At 36.3% G+C, this 25,448-nt stretch overlaps 1 protein-coding gene across 2 annotated transcripts in view; it reads right to left on the bottom strand.

The window, feature by feature from the left end:
- BNC2 (basonuclin zinc finger protein 2) overlaps positions 1-25,448 on the bottom strand; it is a 276,551-nt gene that overhangs the window by 160,880 nt on the left and 90,223 nt on the right. The window lies entirely within an intron of this gene.

Genomic DNA, 25,448 nt, shown 5'->3' on the forward strand with positions numbered 1-25,448 from the left:
TCTATGGGTCATTCACTAAAACTTTTGAGAATTCCTAAAAACAAATTTCATTACTGGAATTGTTCTGGAAGTAGCATTCTGTGCTTTGAAAAGATGTAGCTGGTTACACTTTATGCCTCCAATTGTCACACCAGTATTAAATTAGGTTAAATCTATCTAGAAGCAAAAGTAATCCTATTTCTTAGTCCAGGAAGGGATCAAGTCAGGCACTGCAAACGGGGAATGTTCACACCCTTGTTGCAAAGTCAGGGCCAGAGACTTTAATCCAGCATTATATACACAGGCACATGTTACAGAGCTAAAGTCAAAATTTAGTTCCACTCATAGCATCCAGTAGAACACTAATGTTATACAAGAAAATTTGCAACCAGTTAAAATTAAATTTTGCATATTCTTTAAAATGTGAGTTCAAAAACAAACACAGATTTATTAAATGCTATCAGTGTAAATATCTGTTAAATGTTTAAAAATCAAGGTTCACCCTAACGTCACACCAAAAAAGTAGCAATATTTTGCCTTTCTGCAAAACTGCTTGAAGAATATCATTTTGAAACATTAAACATACATGTATATAAACATTATTTATCATTGATAAACAGATCTCAAATGTCGTAAAGACAGCCAACAATCAGAACATCCTTTCTGATCCAAGATGCTTCAGTTTGGACAAAACAAAAGGAGGTTGTAAGTGCCATGAAATCTGGCAATAACATAAGATTTTTCAGTACTATTTTAATTTTAAGTGGGCTTCAGAGCCAAGCCAATACCCCAAACTCATGTGGTTTGTATTTCTGTTCATAGCTTCAGCTGAGTTTATTAATACAAAGAGAGATATAAATATTTCTTTAAAATTTTTCTCCTTAGGTGTATCTTAAAACCTCTCTCAAATACCCTCTTAAAAATGAAATATTTTATAAAACAATATTCTGTTAGTTCTGATTATTAACATGTTTAAAAATTTCACATAAATTGTCCATTTTTTCTTCTTCAAATCAAATATAAACAGATATAAAAGGATATAAGCTCTAGCAAATAAAACTTTGTTTGTATACTAAATAAAATCTTAGATAAATAATATTAAAAGTTTGAATTTTATTTCATTTGGATGTTGGCAAGATGTTCAATTCTTTTTATCTTGTTCTAATTAGTTCACAATTTTAAAAACGCTAACAACTTCTGCTTACTCAACAGAAATATAACATTATAAAGCCAATACAAAGCAGATATCTAGGCACTACCTTAATCAGAACACCTCTCTCTCACTCCTTTCCCTTGCTCTCTCTGTAATACAGAGATTTTTTTTTTAACATTTTATGAAAGAGAAGCAATGCCTAATTCATATTCATTAAATGCCAACACTTTTTTTTTTTTTTAAGAGATGGGGTCTCACTCTGTCACCCAGGCTGGAGTAGAATGGTGGCATTATATAGCTCACTGTAACATCAAACTCCCGGGCTCAAGTGATCCTTCTTCCTCAGCCTCCTGAGTAGCTGGGACTACAGGCACATGCTACCATGCTAGACAATTAAAAAATTTTTTTGTAGAGACAGGGTTTTGCTATGTTGCCCATGCTGGTCTCAAACTCCTGGGCTCAAGTTGATCTTCTTGTCTTGGCCTCCCAAAGTGCTGGGACTACAGGCATATGCCACCATGCTTCGTTAGTTTTTCCTTTTTTTTTTTTTTTAAAGAGATGGGGTCACGATATGTTGCCCAGGCTAATCTTTCGATCTCCTGGCCTCAAACGATCCTCCCTCAGCAAGAATTATAGGTGTGAGCCACCAAACCTAGCCATACCAACACTTTTTAATTTTGTGAAAGAAACACTGAACTGCTATATTTATTTTAGAAAAGCTTCATGACATAATTTGACTGCAAAGGAAAATTAGTAAGTTTTCTTGAAATATAAATCCTTTTCAATTAAAAAGATCTTGTAAGATAGTGGTGATGGGTGCACAGTTATGCTAAAACTATACCAAAAGCCACTAAATTGTATACTTTAAATGGTAAACTTTATGTTATGTGAATTTTACCTCAGTAAAGAAAACAGACATTGTAAAACAAAAGGCAAAAATACTTCTAGGCCTCAGTGTGTTTTTATGTGTTTGTTTTAGCAAAACTAATAAGGCTACAAACAAATCCCCCCATTTTTAGGAAATACAAAAGCAGAGTATGAACTCTCATAATGGACAAATCTCTTTCAACACTGACTTCCAATGATGTCCCTCACACGTGTAAAGAACAACTCATTATTTCAAAAATAGCCACTTCACACTACAATGGCTTTCTTTAAAACACATTAACTAAGCTGTATCAATAGAACATTTATCTAATTCAGCAGCAATAAATTAGTAAGGAGAATGAAGAGGAAATATCCTACATCAACATTTAGTATTTAAGTCTATATTTTCATTCATTTTGCATATTTCATATATTGACTACAGTTGAAGTTTAATAATACTAGCAACACTACTTATGTGCTTGACATATACCAAACAGTGTTCTAAACATCACAAATAAACTCATTTAACCCTGACTTTACTGTCTTAGGAAAATATCACACTATCATTATCTCAATTTAACTTTGCCACGGCAAAGCCAGGATTCTCTTGCAGTCTAATCAACAACCTTGTCTCTAAACTACTATGCTTCATCACCTCTAAGTTTTGAAAGCTTCATGTTGCATGACTGCTGTGAAGTAACAAGTGCGACACAAAATTATTTTCCTTTTTTAATGTTTAAGATGAACTGAATAGTTTTTCTTATTGACAGAGAAAGAATCCAAAGGGAAAGATTCAGAAAATATGAAATGGAAGTATATTACAGCACAATGGAGAGCAGAGCCATAAAAACTAGCATTTTCAGAATTCAGAGTATATTCATTGACGTACTTAGTGACATTTAATAAAGAGTTAGTCCAAACTTTCAAGAACTTTTTAAAAATACCCAATATGAGAATGGAAGAAAGTGCTCACAACTTCAACGATGAGCTAACCTGGGGTCCTAAGTAAGAGAAGCAATTACACTATTTTATAAACTAGTTTACCTGCATATTTAGAACAATGAATTTAAAAATGTGCAGAAAATAAAAGTTGAGGGAATAGAGAAAAACATTTTTAAAGGGATTAGTTATAAAAGTTAGTAATAAAGAAAAAAGAGAGATCACTCCAGCAGAGACTGTGACGAATGGATTAGAGGGGGGGAAATAAACAGGTATTCAATTTTTAGAAGGGAACCAGCTTTGATAAAAGTAATGTGAAATCTCAGAGAAAGAAAAAACTTAGAAAACAAGGAGAGATGGAGAAAATAGTAAAGGAATGTAGAGGAAAGGTGTGGTATTCCTATGAGGTGCCATTTAAGAGAAGTACAGGACCAAGTCCATACTTGTGAACTTGGCTATAATGATCTTTCAACTCAGCGGTCTTTTTGGCAGGTGGTCCGGGTCTTAACACAGAAAGCTCTGATAATGGTTACACTTTAGGGTAAATAAACAATTTTATTGTTTATTTCTTACTTCTTCTTCTTAATACATCCTTACAGAATAAATTTTCAAGGCAAAAATAGTGCTTTTGGTTATCCTACTTTGCCAATCTTGTTAAAAATAATATACAGAGAAACAAACAACTCTGCTTGAACACAGCACAGTGTGCTAATGTGTTCATATATGTTGCACAGGTGCCTTCATTATCAGATGAAGTTCTTTGTAAGTCTTGAAATCTGAGGCAATGTTTTCCTACCTTGTCTAGGTAGTTAAGACTTCCAAATGGAAAGCCCCTTAATATTCTAGTCACAAGCTCTAGTGACCTAACTTATAGATTAACGAAATTGATACCTTTTTTAAAAAACAGAAAACAAGCAAAAGAAATTTGTCTCCCATGAAATGCTCATGGTTTTTAATCAGTCAGACAGACAGGGTTCTTGGGACCCCTAACTTATTCTTACGACTATTAGCTACTTCCAGGTATCCAAAATCCCTATGGTACAAGCATTGGCCTCACTGCCAGAAATCACCACAAAGTGCTGCTTACAGTGAGCAAAACTTTAAGAAACTTGAGGCAACTAATTCACACCCGGACAAGACAGGCCAGAAAAGAGTGGTAAGCCTGTGATTAACTAAATCTACCCTTATCCTCTACCTTCCATGAGCAGAGAAAAATTCCTTAAGGGTACTCCCCACTTACTGTATTATTTTTAAGTTATATATCTTCTCTGAGGCCTCAATGCCTCACTTGTAACAATGAAATGGTACTACTTTTTACACAGAGAATTGCTTATACATTAGAAATACTTTGCTTAAAAAGCCAAGCACAGTGGCAGACACATAGTAAAAGGTAAATGAAAACTATTATTATAATTGTTAATTCTCATCTTAGACAAGGTAAGCATTGAAGGAAAATAAATTTCTTATATAAGCAATATATGGCTCCTAGTCATATACTTTACATGTTATGCTATGCCCTCATCACTTAATATCTATGCATGGTGTCATACAAAGACAGCCTGACAGGGCGTCAGGAGACCTAAAAAACTGAGGTACTACTTCCAAACCTGCCATTTCCTAGCACTGAAAGAGGCAAAAGTCAAATAACTTCCTCTTCCATTACCTACCTGAGTTCTCATATGCTCTATGCTCAAAATTCCCTCAAAGCTCTATGTTTACATATTTATTATAATAATGTATTTGTCTTTATTATGTACTTTTATGCTTCCTAAATATCATATCTTACCAACCTAAGTTTATTCTCCTGTACTAAACTTTTTTGTTCTTGTTTCTTCAGTGCCTAAAACATGGCTTTGTGAATGAAGTTCAACATAGGCTGCTTGAATGAAAGGAGATGGAGCAGGCTTGGTTAACTGATCACTGACTGGGTGAAGAAAAGCACACGGCCTTTCAAGAGCCACTATTTATGGGCTCAGAGAGCTTTTATAATAAAAGTTTCAGACAAGAAATCTTTACATCAACAAATATTTTCCGAATGTCTACTCTGTGCCTAGGTAAAACAGTATCCTCAAGAAACTTGGGCTACAAGGCAAGTGAATATGTAATTTCCAATAGAGTCAGGGTAAAATCTAGGGTGCTATTATGTACAGACAAGGTACCCTTAACCTAGTCTTGCTTTATGGAGGTGAACCGAGGTAGGGGGTCTAAAGGCCCAAAGGTGAAAGTCAGCTTGAGCTGCTCCAGGACCAAAAAAACAAAACAAAACAACAACAACGACAACAACAAAAAAACCCTGAAACTAAACTAGAAAACCAGCTAACTATTGAACATATAGAAATAAGTGCCAAAACCAAGTCCATCCTGCTAAGAAGATTGAATTTTATCCTTATATCTTTAGGAAAATGAAGAGATGTTTCCTTTTCCTCCTTTCCTTATGTTATAGGTTGTCTAAAGGTACATAGTACATGGCTACAAACTATTCAGGCAACTGGGTGGCAGAATCGTAGGAATGTGTCTTATGGAATTTATTCATGGGCCATTTTTTCTATTCTAGTTCTTAATTTAAACTAATCTCAAGGAAGGTCTTTTCTATTGGACTCCCAGAAAGTTTGATGCTCTTTTTCTTTTTCACAAAAGCATTCCCTCTTTCCCTTCACCTCTGTATTATGTTTTAAATCTCTTACCTGCCTGCCTTTCCAACCTTTCCCTTAGATCCCTAGGACTCTTTTTTCTCATTGTCTCAGTTTTGACTGAATTGAGAGATGGAAAAAATAGGTTTGGCTTTGTTTTTCTCTTATTGTTCTCTATTGTCTTTTGTTTGACAATCACAACCTCCTAAGAAGGCAAATCGCCTCTACTGTTTCCCTTAATACCAAATCATTTGTATTTATATACATTTTATGGGTAAATATCAATATCATCGCTACTGACTGTGAAGGAAAGGCCCAGCCACCTACTATAGATATCACACAGTACAGTGGTGAGAGAGAGGAAAAGGGTGGCAATGGATTGTACACACCATGTCACCACAACCAGAAGGATAACAGGACAAGGGAATGTATCTAATAATGCAAATTCAGAAGGATATGCTGAATGTGAAGCATTTACATTACACTTATCGAGTGGCATTTGGGAGCCCTCTTTGCTCGTCTAATGGTTTTCATGCCTGCCAGATGCACCACTGTAATTAAATTCACTAAAACTGGAAAAGAATGGCCAATGAGTAACATCATTCCTAAATACCCCCTGAAGGAATCTAAGATTCCCAACAATTTACATATAGGAAGAAAGCAGACTACAGATGTGAGTTTGAAGGGGTAAGAAACTGACAAAATACTTAAATGATTATAATTTATCAGGGTTTTAAGGGTCTGTGAACTGAAATAGAGAGAGGTTACCTCTGATTAGTTGACCCAGAAGAATTTAAGCACAATCAATGAAAAGAATACAATGTAGACCTGAAAAAAAATTCTATCTGCTTTTAAACAGTCAACTACTCTCCGGTAAACTTAATTCTCATTCTAATACAAAGGATTTCATCTTTCATAGCTTCAAAGTTGAAGAATGGCAACATTCAGAAGACCATAAGTACCAGGAATCCTTCCCAGGGCACACCATCATACACATATTAAATACTTAAAATAACTATTCATTATGAACGCATACCCATTTTCAAGATGATGTATGTGTAGTAGACTGTTGCTCACTGGCACTTAAAAGAGATTTTTAATTTGTCATGATAAAACAAGGAGAAAGTAGCTGTCAGTTAGGCTGCCATTTCTGTCATACTTTTTAATAATACAGCTCCTGTAATTACACTGTGGTTCTTTATATTAACTAAGTGAAAGCTTGCTCTGTTTTAGCATGAAAACAATTTATGAAATTACAGAAACAGACTGAACACAGCAGTTCATTTGTTGAAGCAATTATCCAGATCCTTGTCAAAAAAAAAAAAAAAAAGTACAAGTGAGAGAAGACTGTGATGTGCAAAAAATGGTTCTAATTCTATGCTTTAATATGTACAATATGTCTGTGGTTGTGTTGAATTATGTTAATAAACTGCAGCCGAAATATATTTGTCACAACACAAAGGAAAGACGCTATCAATCGTATTGCCAGATACTTTAAATTAGTCACCAAAGCACCCAGCCAGAGTTTCCTGTATAATCTACAGATGAAGGGAAAGGCTCACAGGACAGTTTTCCTAAGGGACCAGAAGGATTTTTGTAGTATTTTGAATTATCTGGAAAATAGCTGTAAAGAGAACTGTGGCACAAATGCCATTTTTAAATGACATGTGAAAATCCAACCCTGGACATCAATACGATGTTATTTTTGGCTAGTTATCAATCAAAACCCCAAGCAGCTCCTAATATAGGGATTTGGGAGGACTTGTTGCTGGGAAGGTGAGGCTAATTTTGCAATCAAGTGATCCCAGGGTTATTGTTTAAATGATCACATAAAGACCAAAAAAAAAAAAAAATTCAAGGTAAAAAAAAAAAGGTCTCACTTCATACTCTGAGGTAAGGCAAGACATCTATAGTCTTTTAGCATTTAACCATTAAATAAAGATTTGTAGGAGTAACATCATAAAGCTATGTCATCCAAATTTCACTAAGGGTGTTTATCAAATTCTCTGAAGTAACAATTAAGTTGAATTTTAAAATATTCTGCTGCAGAGTAAAGGAATGATTATTTATTTAACTTAAAATTTTCAAAATTCATATATGTGTGAATTTATCATATAAATGTCTCCCAACGAAATAAATAGCTCAAGGAAGAAAAACTATTTCTCCACACTAAAAATAACCTAGCCTCTTTCTTCTAAGGTGACCACGTAACTTCAATAAAAGCACATTACTAAATGTTTCCTTTAAATTATTTTAATAGTTAATTTTCAGGAGGCAGGAGAACAGAGATCTAACACTAAAGTAAAATGATGTGCTAGAAAACAGAAGCAAAAAAAAAAAAAAGCCCCCCCAAGCTCAAATTGTGAATTGTGCAACAAAATGTTATACGCAATAAAATGTGGACGTCGTTCTTTCTCCTCACATCTGGAGATAGTTTAGTATACCGATTTCCAGAAACCAAGCGATCCTCCAGCCTGACTAGCCCCTTTCATTCACAAATAAACAATTAATGGAATGGGCAACTAATTTTCCAAGTGTTCATATTCATTAGGCTGTTTCCTGAAATTAAGTATCTGCCTCATGATACAATACTGTACACACGAAACAGTCTCCCACACCCACCCCTTCCCCAGCCACCTTTCTCATATCAAACTTAGAGAACTAGGCATTTGTATTTCTATTTTCCTTCTTTATATTAGACTAGGATTTTAAAATTAAATTCCCTCAACTGCACTGAATAAGAAATACAAAATATTAAAATACAACAAGATCCCCTCACCAATTCATAGAAAGTATTTTTATTCTTGTGGCCCCTCCATTCAATAAATATTTATCAAACACCTACTATGTGGGAAAGCAGAATTCTAAACCCTGATGTGTAAACATAAATATGTCCTGGAGGAATTTACAACCGAGTAGGGAGATAAACCTGACCACAAATAACTATACTATAAAGTGGAATGTGATCAATGTGACAAGAGAAGCATAAACAAAATGCTTTAGGGTTCAGGGGAGAGAGACTACTTCTATTGAGGTAATGAGAAAAGGCTTACTGAAGGAAGTGGTTTCAAAGATGGATAGGCTTTCAAGAGGCACTGGACTCAAGGTCCTCAAGGTCAGAGACCACGTCTTGTTTTACTTGGCACCCACACACACACACATATAGCATAGTGCTGGGCCATCAACACTTAGGGAAAACCTATATAACTGATTTCAACCAGCCAAGATGGGGAAAGGAGACCATCCAAGAAGACAGGTACTTTCATGCATGTGGAGGTAAACTAGCATAGGGCTTGTTCAAAGAACATGTGAGTTAGAGAAAAGAGAATACCTAGGACCATAAAGTCAGAAACGTAGTCTGAAAAATAAATTGGACCAAAATAAAAGGTACCCAGTGAGCTTTATTTTTAAATTTGTGAACCGTGCGGAACACTGACAATTTCCAAGCATATGACTTATATAATTACTAGAGCCTGTATACCTATTGTGTCAGTTTGAGTATGAATATATCCAGTGTACTTTTCCAATTTTAAAATGCAGAACACACAAGGAAAGAAAAATGTACTATGTTAAAGAAATAATCAGCAATCTGCAAACTCCTCACTATTGACATTGTGCTTTTAGGACCCCCCAAAAAGTTCCATTATATGCTTGCAACCCAGAAAAATGGTCCTTTAACAAATTTTAAATTTAAGAGACAAAATTTTTTTTTAAAAGAGAAAGGTGGCTCCAAATGCCATATATTATTCAAAATCAGTGGAGATGGCAGGGTATGGAGTGTTCCCCACTACTACTCAGGATCCTCAAAATAGATATTTATAACAAAATGGAGATAAGCTACTGCCTTCATTTTTAATTATTTGGATTCTGTTCAAGAAGTATCCCTTGTTACTTTTCATGTAAATGACAATGGGTAAGTGTAAGGAGGAAGCTCTTAGATCTCTTACTACAGTTTGGGCTCCCCAGCACCAGTGAAGATCCAACTACCAATTCAACAGAAATTCTGGGTAACCAGGACAGTAGACTGTGACAATTCCCTGGGATTTCCCAGAAGAAATGGTGACAAGTACACTTGTCAGTAGGGCATGTCATACATGATTGCAAAATTTTCTGAGTTGTCTCAGATTCCAGAGAGTGTATTTTAAATTAATTGTCCAGATGGCATCATGTGACATTTGGCTTACCAACAAAGGTAATAGTCACAAGAGGGATAAAAGTATTACCTTATGGAAAATAGCCCTTAAAGAAACAAATGAAAATAAGTTCAGTTTTCTGGTTCATGTACCACCAGAGCTAAATCTAATGAAACAAGGGTAAAAACTAAATTAAAGCTTGTCCTATAACGTACCAGACATTAATGCTTGGGATTGAAACTCAAACATGCTACATTTGACTATCACAAACTTCAAAGAAAAATACAAAAATATTTGAGGAGGGGAGTGCGGCACATCCTAGATCAGTGGATGGACTACTAGTAGAAATAGTTGACCACTGGCCAAAACTTGGAAATCTTTCCAGAATATTAATGTTGTGAACTTCTTATTAGTTAGCAAGGACGGGGTCTTATTGACCTCAGTCTCCCAAACCCTAGCACAGTGCCTAACAGTCAGCAATCAGTACAGATTCCATTCACTGTGATTGCTTTCATTTTAAAAAGCAAAAAAAAAAAACTACCTGGAAAATAACTGTTTATTTTTTCCTGAATGAAAAATCCAAAGAACTCAATCTAATCAATGTAAACGACTTTACTATTAATATCATGGTAAAAAGTAACTCTTCTCTAAATAAAAAGAAAGCAAGGTTAGAGTTTCCAACCATTTAAAAGCAAAGTTTCTGAGGTAATGTTCTTCTTTGATTATAGTCTGGTGATAAAGAAGAGCTAAATGTATGAAGTTAAAAAAAAACAGGTCAGTTACCTTCCCCCAAACAAACAAAAACTCTATAGACACACCAGCGTGCTCCTAGCCAGGCAACATTTGTTGCTGAGTGCAAGGAAGACCGCTTGCAAGAATGAGGGTACAACATGATAAACCCATTATTATTGCCACGAGTAATGAATGGTGGGACAGATCATAAGTAATTTAACAGGTAAGTTAACAATTCTGCCTCACATCTTCCAAGCAGCTGTCATAGTCTTAAGAGTTATCACTTCTCAAGCTCTTGCTATGTGCCAGGCACTAGGCTAAACATTTTACATTTATGTTGACAGGGTTCAGGACATGTTACCCCAAAATATGGCACCTTGCTATATTGCATATTTCAAGCTGAAGATATCTGAGAAACGGACTCTCTGACATCCTCCCACCCCTTTCCCCAGAAACAGGACATTAGACCCTTATGTGAGAGGTGCCCTCCCTATGCTGGGAGGAGAAAAGCATCCTTATTTCTGAAGACAGAAGGACATCAAAAGGAATCTGAATGAGCAGGCCTTGCTAAGTTCCCCCTAGTTTACTGCTTTAAGCGTAGACCATTTCGTCCTATCACATTTTCCAGTACTATCCACTTTTCATCAAGCCTAATATAAAATACTCAGGTTTCCCTATTTATTTCTTCAGGTCTTCATTTCCTTATGAAGGCCCCTGTGTCACATAAAACTTAATCTAAATTTGTATGCTTTTCTCTTGTTAATTTGTTTTTTGTTTCAGGGGCCCCAGTTGAGAACTTAGAAGGGTAGAAAGAAATTTTTCCTCTCCTATAATGTACTTTACATGAACAAATTAATTTAATTTTCTTGACACCCTGGCAAGATAGTTGCTATTATCATCTCCATTTTACAGAAAAGGAAACTGAAAGTCAAAGAAATTAAGGGGCTTGACTAAGGCCGCATAGCAGTCAATGGAAAAAGTCTAATTCAAAACCAAGTCTGAGAGCTCAATGGTCACATTTGTCCAATTTCATTTTATTAACAACAATTAAGTTGGCAAATCTGGCAACCATGATCAGTTAATAATGGCTCCACAATCATATTGAAAAAGTTCTCCTGACATGTGGGGATTTTCATAGGCGGCTCTCGCCAGCATTTCATAGTATGTTCTTTCCCCCTGATTTGAACCATTCTGTCCTAGTTGTCACCTGTGCAAGTATTACTACATCTTTGAGGAATCATATAAAAAATAGTTTCTACAGATTATATGAAACCCAGTTTTGTGAATTACGACACGTAATTTGTGAAAGGCTTATTACATCATGGTGTTGGAAAATCTTTAGCAACTATTCAGACAATAATATAAGGCATCTGAGAATATGGAAGTTGATATGGGGTCATGATGATCATTGATAAATGTGAATTTCAATTTGTCATCAAGTCCACTTTAATCTTGACACTGCACTCAAAATGAGGTGCTTATTCTATAACCCCACCCCACCCCCCCAAAAAGGATGGTTTGAGGATTAAGAGTTGTCTGCTTTTGAACTAAAATTGACAATCAGATATATCTTCTTATGCAAGATGTAAATTGAAAGTTAATAATTTTAGTTTAAAAAAATGCAACTGAAAACATCATTCTATGACAAATTATATTATGCTTAAGAAAGAATGTATAACCCAAAGAAAGCAAAGCAGAATATAAAAAAGATTATGAAAACAGCCTGATTTCTAGCTCAAAGTAGAGTTCACTCAGCCCACATTGTTGCTCCAGAAAATCTCCACAAAGCCCTTCAAGAGCCATGCCTTCCAAGTTTTACCTATGGATGGAGAAAAAACCCACGAAATTATCTATAGGAGATTCTAAGTACAGGGCACAGAAGTATGGTTTTGGTGGTCACAAAATTAGTAAAACCTTTTGGCCTTAGTAAAGGGTCAGGTTCCAGGGGCTAGGTTTCACTAATGGTTTTCTGAAGCATCAGCAGTTCTCAGTACCCAGTTTTATTTTATTACTCAAACATCTATGTTTTACTTCTTTTATTTCAGGGACTGTTCTAGACACTATAAATTCATGTGATCCTCACCATTAACTTAAGCTATGCGGGATGTAGGTATTATTATCCCCACTTCACAGATGAGGAACTTGGGCATAGAGGCCCTTCAGTAACCTGTCCAGTATCACATAGACAGTACAAATGGTGGAAACAGGATTCAAAGCTAAGCATCCTGGCCCCATAGCCAATGTTCTTTGTCACTGTGCCATGCTGTCCTTTCTGAACGATGGTAGTAAGGCCATGCCTGGACTAATCTCTAAAGTGAAGTATCATTTTCAAAAGCAACCTTCAGGGCAACCTATTCCAAGATACGCACCCTTATAGACAGGCTCCTAAGAATGCCATCAGTAATCCCCAATCCCATACCGAGTGGACTGCTAGCTACCCTATCAGTGAGGCTGATTCTTTGGGGAGTATCTTGCCCAACCACTCCCTGAGATGGCCGGGGCCGTGGGGAGTTGATTTTCTGATGGTTAGCCACACTGTCTCTGTGATTTTTTAAACCAGACCATCTGGCCGCCTTTTTCTCTGTTGGGCTATGCCTTGAAAATGCTCAGGTTGCATTTAACAACATCTCTTCTCTCTAGCCAAATTTCAGCTACACAGATTTCAGTTCATTCTACAACAGCACAGAGAAAGCTATCCTATGGTCTGCTTTTTAAATAATGAACCTTTTCATTACCAGGATCTGTTCATGGGAGGACCCAGGAGGAAGAAAGCCACGTGGAACGTGGCAGTGGACTTGAGACACAATATGGAACATAATGTGCAGGGCTCTGTCCTTATTTATGGAATGCAATTAGCAAAAAGGTGTGTAAATTTCACCCTCAAAACGAGGAGTGGAATTTCACACACAGTACTTAATAAACCCTAGGATTACGGCACCTACAAATTCTCCAAAATTATAAATCAGAGATTGGGTTGAAGCAAGGAGTGAGAACATGAGGTCCAGAAAGGGCAGATATTCATCCTTTCTACATGAGCTATGACTGCCCAATTACTTAAGTAAAGTTACGCATTCTTAGAAAACAAAATTAATTTGGGCTGGTGCTTTGTGAAGCTCTAACACAAGCTTTGTCAATAGCTGAGTAGTATCATAAAGGTGGCGAATAATACTTGCAGGCTCTGAAGAAAGAGGAGCTCCTCCAAAATTCAATTGATTTTCAGGAAAGAAGAAAAGAGAATGATTCATCATCAAAAATATTCATCTATTGACATGGCAACAGATTTAATTAAGTTACCAAATTTCCTAGCATTTTTATAAGTGAAGCAATTGAAAATATTTCTTATTGAACATCTACCATGTGTTGTGTGCAAACAGCACTAAAACAATTAATCTTATCTTACAACGGCTCTAGGCCAACCGGGGGCTTAGAATGAGAGAGAGGGAAAGAATAATTCAAATGAATTACAAAAATTCCAAGGAGTGGGTTGCTCTGATCAGAAGGAAAGGGGAAATATGAAACAAAACTTTCCAGTTAAAATATTCACCGAAAAATAAATATGTGTATCATCAATGTTTTCCCTAAGAATATGAAAGATATTATGCAAGGAGAAAACTCAAGCCCAACATAATGCTTTAGAAAAACAAGAATAGTTTTCTTTAAAACAAAACAAAACAAAAAAATTTTAAAAAGCCCATCTGGCACATCAGGCTTCCTGTGATTGCAAAGTGAAAACTGTACCATAAAAACCCAGTCCATAAGTGCCAGAAGAAAAGAAACTTTCCCCAAATAACAAAATAAAAATAAACCTTCAGTTAAAAAAATATATTACACACTGATATAAACTGAAATGCTCTTGGTCCATGGGTTGAGCTTATGAAACCCTTAAACATGAGAATGTAACACTAACAAACTATTTGACATTATTATTTGGGTTCAAAGACTCCCTTTCTCTAAATGTTTATAGCACCATACCAGTTATTTCAACTGAGCTGACACAATGAATTTCAAATGATCTAATACTTTTGACTTACCAGTGGATTAGCACATGATTACCCTGAGTAAAAGGATTATTATTACTGCTGCTCTAAGATATTAACACTTTCTGTAACACACTCTAAGGACGCTGTATAGATCACTAAAAAATGTGACAAAAATACATGGGGGAAAGGGGATTTTCAAAAAGGAAGGTGATTAAGTGTTCTTCTCTTTTAGGTTTCCGTGCTTAAAATAAGGTGGGCCTCCCAATGGTAGAATCAGTATTTTTACATGACACTTTCAGTGGCATACAACAAGTCACAGATAAACAAGTCCAGCATTCAATGCACTCGGGAAATTAAGCCACGTATGGCCTTCTTCCCATGAAGATCAGGCTCCAAACAAAACCCCCACTTTTAATAGACAACTAATTCTCATGTAATGAATGACAGAACACAGCATTAATGTACTTAACAAGACAAAGCTAAATTCAATGAAGCTTGACGCCATTTATATGAAAAAGGGTTACATTTGTAGACAGAGCCAAAGGGAGAGAGGATAATTCTGAATTAAATAGGGCAGCTTCTGCTTTGGTTTAGCCTTCTCACTGGAAATGAAGATCATAGCTAAAATATGACCCTTAAAATAGGTAGTGGCAAACAAAACTAAATACTGTATTAAACTCTTACTGACCGATGAAAAGGAAACAGTGTTAAGGACTTTGCTCAGAGGTTCTACTGGCAAAAGTATCCTTTCTTATGGCGAAATTCCCGGTCCTTTAAAAATGTGCCCTTTGCCTACCAGACTCTGATATGCTATCCTGCCACTACATGGTATTATAAAAATTTCAGATAACCCAACTGATATCTTAGTACCCACTGAATCTTACACATGTAGTATCAAAACAGAAGATACAGAAGCATGCCATGTGACATAAAATGAGTACTCCGAAAAGATAAACATAGGTGACCTTTTTGAAGGTTTTAGTGTTACACTTACCCAACTCTAACAAACAGGTACAGAGAAGTCTTAGGGACACAAGTTGTACAGATCTGTAGGCTATCACAACAAAAGATTTTTAAAAGCCTATAGACACCATAATGCCAACTCTTGTTTTCCAGTGAAAGTTCAGAAAATAGATTTTAAACTATATTAAAAAAGAGATCTTATGAACAATGCTGATCATTTTGAGACTAATTTATGAATTATAAGTAGATGAGGAAATATTTCAAGCCCTCTAGCAGGTTTACAGTAAGAATACAGATCTAAATAGCACACTTTATGCATCTGGTGATATGACTTATTTCTGTAGGATGTTCTTTCACACATAGAGGTAACACCACCTGGAACTGCTATACCTTAAGTCAGGGAAGCCTCGGACTTTGCTCTTTTCTTCCCTATTTGCAATGTTATCTGGTTCCACTGTTGTCACAGAGCCAGAGAATAAAGCTTTTCCAGAAAACTCACCCAAGATCAAACTGTGCCTGGTGACAGCAATGTCCAGGCCATAAGTAATGTTCAAAGGATTCAACAACGCCTGTGACTGATCATTCTCTTTCCCTTGCCATCACCTGCTGATTTTGTCCAGGTGTTTTATGGCTATCTTGAGGATCTGGAGAGCAGACAGAGGGAAGACTTTGCCAATTTCTTTTGTCTGGGATTGTGAATTCCTTACACAGATGGTGGACAGCCTCAGCTCAGGGCAGCGCCAGGGTATATTGCCTTCAACCTCCAAAAGAAGAAACAGAGACATTATCTTCTCCCACAACACTGCCTATAATGTGTCTGTGGCTAGCAAAACAGAGAAAGCATGGCTTCATGGGGGGTAAAGTGAGGAAGAAAGTCAACAAATAATTTGAAAATATTTACTTGTTTGAGTATTGCTTAGCATTTACCAAGGAATCAAAAATGTTGATGAGAAAGATGATTTCTAAACAACGTGCTTCTATCAAAGACTTGTAACCCCAAAGTTTCAGTTACTTTTTCATTTGTATATCATAGTCACCAAGTCTCCTAAATTAATCAAACTAAGGACTTTAAAAATCCAAGTCAACACTTTAAAAGCTACTGTACTGCTGTAATGGAAAGAAAATTGGACTGGTATCTATACCTAAGCCATTTAATATGATAGCCACTAGACACATGTACATATTGAGCACTTGAAATGTGGCTAGTCCAAATTAAGGTGTGCTGAAAGTGTAAACTACACACTGGATTTTGAAGACTCAGTATGAAAAGAAGAATGTAAAATGTCTCAATAAACATTCAGATTCATTACATTTTTTATATTTATTATAGGCCTCCTGAATCACTGGAATTACAGGTGTGAGGCACTGTACACAGCCTCACCTGTTTCTTTTTGCTTTTGTAATGTGGCTACTAGAAAATTTTAAATTGCCTATTTGGCTTGCATTATTATTTCTTTTGGACAACTCTGGTCTAGACACTAGGACTCTTGTCCATTTCAATCCCTTGTTGGTTGCATGACCCTGGTGTTTTTTCTTACATCCTGAGCCTCATCATTTTCAAATTAGAGAGATGGAAAATCAAGGATGCAAATCTCAAATTTTACAACTCCCAAAATTATAAAATTTTATCTAGTTATTTCTCACTTTCATTCCTAAAACCCATGAGATCATTTTTATGTGGGCCTACTCTAGAGAAGTAGTGAAGGACAATAGGAAAACAGGTTTTATTCATTAGTCAATTAATATAAGAACCTACAGCTCCCTCTGATGACTTTAACTAAAATTTTTCTCAGTATTTGCATAATGTCTTTCATGTAGACAAACTTAGTAATCATATGAATCCCATCAGTGTTGAATAACTCAAGATGATACTTAAAAAACATCTATGCCCTAGATGGATGTGGGTTAATCAAGCAATGAAGTGAGTTGCTTGTTTTGTGAATTCAAGCTCAGTATCACAGATACACTTGATTGCAATCCATTTGGTAAGGCTACCAGAGGAGATACATCCTACCAAAATCTCAGAAAAGGTTTAGTGGTTTCTTCACTAAATCCAAGGGAGTGTATCTTAAATTACAACATATAATGTGGTTAGATCCCTCTTGGAGGCACAATTTTTTGACAGCAATAGCTGTACAGATTGCATCAGTTATACCTAACTCTGTGATAATTCATTAAACACTTTTTCACATAGTTATTGGATGGCCAGGCCCAGAGAAGGATATTTTTAGGAGCCTGTTGCTTCCACAACTCACACTAACTGGCAGTATAATGTCATTACAAAAGGGCTAAGGATGAAATATCTAAAGAACAACAATTTCAGGTGACACTTTAAATATTTAATTATGCACTATTATTTCTCTATTTTTAAGGAACCATTCACAACTTCATTCTCTAGGTTCCCTGATAGAAATAAACATTTCTTTTACAGGTTATGTTGAGGATTTGAATCAGTTTGCTGCCTGAATCAGTGAAAGGAAATGTAAGACAGGAGGAGATTAGATGCAAGACAGAAACTCGGTATCTGTTTAATACATGTATTTTTACCAAAATGATGGTGAAATTAAACTGCACATCATTGCTCACTGAAAGCCTTGTTAAAGTATGTTATCATGTATGTAAAAACACACATACATCCCTCATTGATGCATAGATTCCTGGTAAATGAGATAGAAAAAATAGTCAGGTCTGCCCTAAGAGATTCAAAGTGCAGTACCGACTCAGGAGTTAAGAACTGGAAGAGAAAGGGCATACTGTACCAGACTGAATTATTTCCTGGCATGATGAGTTTAAAATTCTGATACATAGTTAGCAGAAAAGAACGCTCAATAAAGTCTGTTATATTCTATGTATCCAAAAGGAGGAACTTTTGAAAGAAATCAAACACCAAAGTAAAGAGCACTAACAGATAGGTGCAAGGGAATAGGGTAGAAGAGTATTGTCATAGCTAAGGAGCCTGCAGAGAAAACCATCAGAACCGCTTAAACAAGCATACTCTGTAAAGCATTTCCAAGGCATTTCAACAGACTGTTTTAAAATTTCAGCTTTACAGCACTGAATGTACAGCTGATTTTAAGGATCTAACTTACATGCAAGAAAAACATTAGTTTAAATTATTTGCTCTTTTAAATTCTCTCAATGCATAACAGATAAATGGTAAAGTGAGGCTGCATTAATTCACAGTTGCTCTTTTCTTGGCTAATATCAATGTATGTGGGCCATAATGTGAATGGATCTTACCAAAAGCCCTTGAGAAAACCCAGTGAGGCCAGTTTTAAGCTCTATCAGTAGCAGGCAAGGCACAAAGGACTCAGTAAAAAAAGCAAAGCAAACACAAGAAATGATGCGACCTTAGAAAATGGCTTACTGGGTATGTTTGTCCCTTTTTTAATGTTTCTTAAAACAAAGAACATGATTTGCTTAAATGTCAAACTTGGAAATCATATAGATTTCAAAAGATCACTTCATTTAATAAGTTTTAGCCTAGTCAAGAATTTCTTAAAACATACTAAATTTATTTGTAAAATATTTTAAAACTCCTTAAAGCTACTTCAAAACTCTTAACTACCAGTTTTTTTGTTTTGTTTTTTAAACCTTATTTCTTTAAAACAAGGAGCTTCCAGAAACCACTAAAACATTCTTGCCCTCTTAATGTTTGGGCATGGTCTCCTCGTGTGTTATTAATAAGCTGAACAAAGTAGTTATATTAATGGCCATACAATCAATATTCAACTTCATGTGGACTTATACCACAGGGCTATGAAAACCAAAAGCCACCTTCATTTGTACTTGCCAAACTATGATTGTACCAAACTTTTCATGGCCTAAACAAAGTTATAAAAATGTTCACTATGGCAACAGAACTAGATACATACAACAAGAAATATTTGTAATTTTAAAAGTGGAAACAAGAAAAAGTGCTCACACAACACAAAAGTTAATTTTACATTAGTATCATTAATGTTATACTCACATTGTAACAGCCAAATAAACCTTGTGCTTTAAAAACAGATCAGGTCACTTGAGCTGCCTGCTGCATTCTGCTAAGAAAGCAAAACCTACCATGCATGGCAAGTGTTGACACTCTTCTTCAATGACTTTTATTGTCTCTGGTCAAAAATCTTCCTTTTCTATGTACTGAATCAAAATACTTCACTTGTTGAAAGTTACATCGGTGATACTCAAAACACATTAAAAACTTTAAGAAATAGTTCCAAATGGAAGTCATATATTTTTTAAAATCAAGGTTATCTCCCTAGTATACCTAGGCATTTAATTTTCTTTTTAATCCAACAAATATTGCTTTAAAAATGATCTTTATGTGGCTGAAATTAGAATGCATACAAGATAGTTTTTCAAGGCCAGCAAGCACTTCCTAACCAAATCCCCCACTTCCTTTGCTAGCTAAACATAACTACTTTAAATGTGTACATCCTTTAAAAAGTTAGAAGAGAGCACCTCACATGTAATAGCAGGCAGCTGGGAAGCCAATTGGTGTAGTCAGAGTGCACATTTTAGAAAGCAGCTCTTTAACATTCAATAACTAAGTGGTAATTGGGCACAGAAACATAAACTGTCAAACTGAATCAAAACCCCTTTGCTTTTCAGAGAATTATTTGTAAGATTATACTAGAATTAAATTTGAACACGCATCTACCCTATGCATTCAGTCAAATTATAAAACAAAAAAAAATTGCTGTGCTTTCTTTGGATAAAATTAATGTCAGCTTTGTGTCCTTAAACCAGACCCGATCGGGAAATGAAATATGTTTAGTCCTGAAATAGTTGTGGTAATTCAATCCCTGCACTCTCCTTATTTTCTTGATGACAAAGAAAAACTCCCAACTGGCAGGGCCACCTGCACTGATTACTCCTCCATCCACACCCACAGAATATGAAAATGAGCCAATGATCATTAACCTTAATTTCTTCTAACATAAACCTCAGCTCTTTTTCAGTCTTGCTACTCAAGGAACTCCCCTGAGATAAAGGAAAGGAGAAAGGGGGGAAATAAGGAAATAGGGAGTGAAAGCTCAGAGCAAAGGGGAGGGGGAAACCAAATGAAAAATAGAATCCACTGGCTTTTTAAAAACTGCACAGCTGGCTTATTAAACTTCATACAGCAGAGATGTTACAAAGATAAAGAGATTCTGAGGCATCACTAACTCTCCAGATAGTGGGATACTTTCCTGTCTGAGCCTCTCTGAGCAAACAATGAGAAAGGATGCTTCCTCTGTACCCTCCCAACCCCCACCTTGTTGCATCCCACTCCCACATCCAGACATCACTACATAAAGATAACTAGCAATAAAAGATAAGTCTGGACAGCAGGAATGCAAGTATGGCTGTCAGATCTCCAGGATGAGGACCAAAGGGCCTCTACGACCAGAAGAGAGATTTCCAAGGTGAGCACTTCCAGCTACAGTGGAGAATGTATAGCACCTTCTGGCCATTCACAATCAAATATAGCCAACTGGAATCACTTTTGGTCCAAGCTGTGTGGGGCTAGATACCATTAGCATTACCTCATATTCTAATGGATGAGGAGCTAGTTGGGGGCCCTGAAAAGAAACACAACCAGGAGGGGAGCAGGAACTCTTCAGAAATAACAGTCTCTTTAGCACAGATGTGTGTACTGAAAATTATCTTATGATGTTTGCCTACAGATCTTGGTATATTCTAAGCAGACTGCGCAAAGATGGTAAGACTAGGAAAACGAGGAACAACTCAACAGGACAATACATGCAACACATGTATTCTGTGAAGCATTTCTGAAGCTGGAGGAAAAACAAACCTTAAAAATCATTACATTTGATGAATGAATGCAAAAGATTTTTAAATGTGTTTTTTCCATTAAAAATATTAAGTGCAAAGGCAAACAAATGCTTAAAGAATATAACAAGAGTTTAACTGTATTACTTGCGAGTGTATTTCAAGAGGTTTGTTGTCTACCCAGTGTAGACAGACGGAGAGGAACTTTGCTTACACAGTAATCCCCTCATTATTTCAGACTTCAAATCAAGTAGCAGCAATGAGTAGGGTGAGGCAGAAAGGCAGGAAAAACAGACAAAAACAAAAACAAAAAACTGGCTTCAATTTGGTATTGGATTCAGAAGTCCAATTTAAACTAAAACTTGGCTCTGGGGTGCTGAGTGCTCACCTCCTCCTTGCTTAGCCCACCAACTATAAAAGGTAAACACACGCACATACACCCTGCCTTCTGTTTTCTTTCTCCTTTTTTCCCCCTCCCTAATCAGGCTCTCAAAGGTCAATGGTCCTCTCTGGAAGTGAGGACAGAGTGTTGAAGTATTCAGTGCCATGAGTCATCTTAATAGATACTCTAGCGACTGCCTGTCACCCAGCACTGAGCCGAGATAGCAGGGCTTTTAATAAAGCAGCACTTTTGCACACTCACGGCCCAGTTAATTTAATACCTGCCCTTGTTTACCAAACAGCACGGGCATGTCTCCGTGTCGATAGCTTCCCAGTGACAGTGAGGCGACTGAATCTGGGCACGGAACAGATGCACCTTTTTACGCTCTGTTAAACCGTGTCACAGACTACAGCCCCTGAGCGCATTCCTTTATTTATGCTGCAGCCAGTTGAGCTAATTGTCAGAGACAGACCTGGTTCTAATTCTGCAGAGTCCAGCAATTGCAGGAGTCTATGTGGTGAGGCATGAATGGTGCAGAACTCTAGAAGGGAACAGTTGAAAAACAGAGTCAGAGGGTAGAGCCATCACCTGCCAATATTTTACCTACAAAGACTTTGAAAGTATCTCCTATCTCAACAGCAGGTTATAGGAATGGGGACAAAGGTAAAACATCACCAGTGTAAGAATGAAGTAGAAGAAAGCAAATATTGAAACAAATACCTTAATGTAAAGAGAACACAATACAGCAGTGACAGTATTCATTTTTCCAAAGTATATGGTTAGGTCTGTACAGTTGTAAAATATTTACAAGCTGAAAAACTACCCAGTAACAGGCCAATATTCAATGCAACTCACACCAGCGGTTCTGTACGATACCAGGATTGACCATTACATACAGACACCGTGATCCAAGCCCATTAATGACACCAAAATGACTTGAAAGACTAGTCTCTCATTCTTCCAGCCATACAACTTGAGTCTGCTTGATCATGTGTAGACAAAGAAACTCCCATTTACTGTTCTCCTCATACCCTGTGGTATTAGAAGTGTTTCTTATTAGCTGTAATACCATACTCATATTTTATCAGTAGCAAGAGTTCACTCCAGTTAAAGTTCTTCACCCGTCATGAGCATTTTTCAGCAAATTAATGTCTTTTACTTGCATGACTTCTCCTCATATTATAATTTGGGGTTTAAACGGATCATAATACTTTACAGAAAGTAAAAAGAGAGAAAGAGCTCAGTGTTGATAATTTTTACTACTTACGACTAAATGACCTCAACTGAGGAATAAAAAATTAAGTCATTTGTCTTATGAGGTATAGAGGACATTTTATGGTGTACAATTTAGCTAATAACGGGTTGGGGCCGATCCTTAAGAAGTCACATGTTTCCATTGTCCCTTCACCCCCTGCTTATGTTTTTACCACATCCTAACAAAAACATGACCAGAACTGGTGAAAAACATACGGTTCCAACTAATGAATCACATACTTTCCCGCAAGTACAGTAAGTACTACCAGCTGTGTGACAGTCTTGCTTTGGCAGTGGAATCAGCTTAGAACAAGCCGGCCCATCTGAAAGCAGCTGTACTGAAAAACCACAAGCAATATAAGTGTGTCTGCCGTCTCAGGGCGGCTTTGTCTCTGTTCTATGTCTCTGCTCTGTCCCCAGAACGTGCCAGCCATCTTGTTTAGAGAAAGTTTCAGAAATTACAGACTGGAGAAGAAAATCCACAAATTCAGAAAAACTTAAGTTTTCAGAAATTGGTGTCACTTTGTCAAGTGGAACAACCACAAGAGAACAATTAGAGGAATATACCTTTCTCCCACATCCACATTTTCATATGCACCTTTTCGGGCTTGCCTGAGACTAAAAATTGTGCATATTTATGTATCTAAATAAGAGGTAGGAGGCGGGGAGGAAGAACAGCACAAGATCCAGCTACTCACAGGCAGGCTGACACATGCATACAAACACACAAACACACACGCAGAACAATTCACAGATTATCAACTCATGGCACGAGCTACTGCAAAAAATTTCTATGATTTAAACTTGCCATTTATACAACAATAAGCTTCATTTGTAACCACAGAGCATTCTGAAAAAATTCCCTGGCAAGCCCCAGATATTTTTACACAAATGCACTTTTCCTTTCTGTGAAACAACATTCAAATAGATAAACATTACTGTTAAAGGGAAAGAAAAGTCCAGCAGCATTGGACTTTTAGAAATGTAGTGAAAATAGTAGGATTTTTAAACCCTTGTAGTGTGTGAAGGTGATAAATAAAATTTTTAAAATGTCATTAACTGATCAGTAGCTTTTATGCAGTGCCTAACTATCATCTCAGGCTTGTTATGAAAAAAATGAAATACCTAGGGTTGCCATTTTTTACTTTTCCAAAGTCTCAACCAGAAAAATAAATAAATGATGGTGAAGTTATCTTCATTTTTTGCAAATGTTTTAAATACAGGGAAGTCAAACATAAGGACTTACAGGAAAGGTCTGCCTTTGATGTTTACCTTTATTGCTTAATTTAGCCAAACACACTACTCTAATGTCGTAAAGATGCTTTATTCAGCAATAATCTAATCTAAAAGTTATATTAACACCACATCTTTTCTTTTTGTTTATACCACAGTTCTATGAATAATTTTTGTTTTGAGTGAAGCTATCATCAACATAACACTCAAAGAATGGTCAAAAGACTCACTATACTAATTAGAGAAAATCTTGGCCCCGTGGTTTAAATTCCTCCTACACGAATTTTAATGTTTGTATGTTTGGGGAAGTTCAGAACTGGGATGGACCAACGCGAGTGATTTAAGGTACACCCAGGTACATCCAGAAATCACATCCATCCTTATAGTTGGATCAAGTCAGACAGCAGGAGTGAGGGCACTAATAACAACAGTAAAAGAGCCAATGATGGACACTCACAGGCTTACCTTGGAGATACTACAGGTTCTATTCTAGACTACTGCAATAAAGTGAGTCACACAAATTTTTTTGGTTTCCCAGTACAAATAAAAGTTATGTTTACTCTATACTGTAGTCTATTAAGTGTGCAATAACATTATGTCTAACAAAAAAAAGGTACATACCTTAATTAAAAAATACTTTATTGCTAACAAATGCTAACTATCATCTGAGCCTTCAGTAAGTTGTAATCTTTTTGCTGGTGGAGAGTCTTACCTCAATGTTAATGGCTGCTACTGATCAGAGTGGCAATTGCTTAAGGTTAGGGTGGCTATGGCAATTTCTTAAAATCAGAAAACAATGTAGTTTGCCACATAAAATGACTCTTCCTTTTACAAAATATTTCTCTGTAGCATGCAATGCTGCTTGGTAGCATCTTACCCACAGTAGAACTTCTTTTAAAATTAGAGTCAATCCTCTCAAACCCTGCTGCTGCTTTAATTTGTAAAAAATGTAATATGTGCAAAGTGCAATAAAATGAAGCACAATAAAAGGACGTATGCCTGTGTTTAACCTTGAAGAACACGACATTTCAAATATTCAACTAAAACACATCTGAAAAATAGCACACTGATAAAGAAACAGACATAGATTTTAAAAGAATACTGATGAGCTTATAGTACTCTTAGTTCATGTTAAATATAAGGAAGAATACTGGTCTAAGGAGGAAAAGTCTAAAACTGGATTATGAAATTACACAATAAAATCAAGAAAGAGCTAATGTGGTTGAGGCCAGGCACAGTGGCTCATGCCTATAATCCCAGCACTTTGGGAAACGGAGGCATGAGTATCACTTGAGCCCAGGAGTTCAAGACTAGCCTGAGCAATATAGCAAGACACTGTCTCTAAAAAAAAAAAAAAAAATAGAAAAAGTAGCTGGGCATGGTGGCTCACACCTGTAGTCCCAGCAACTCAGGAGGCTACAGCAGGAGGAT

This window comes from Eulemur rufifrons, chromosome 7 (assembly GCF_041146395.1).
Source record: "Eulemur rufifrons isolate Redbay chromosome 7, OSU_ERuf_1, whole genome shotgun sequence".
Taxonomy (NCBI): domain Eukaryota; kingdom Metazoa; phylum Chordata; class Mammalia; order Primates; family Lemuridae; genus Eulemur; species Eulemur rufifrons.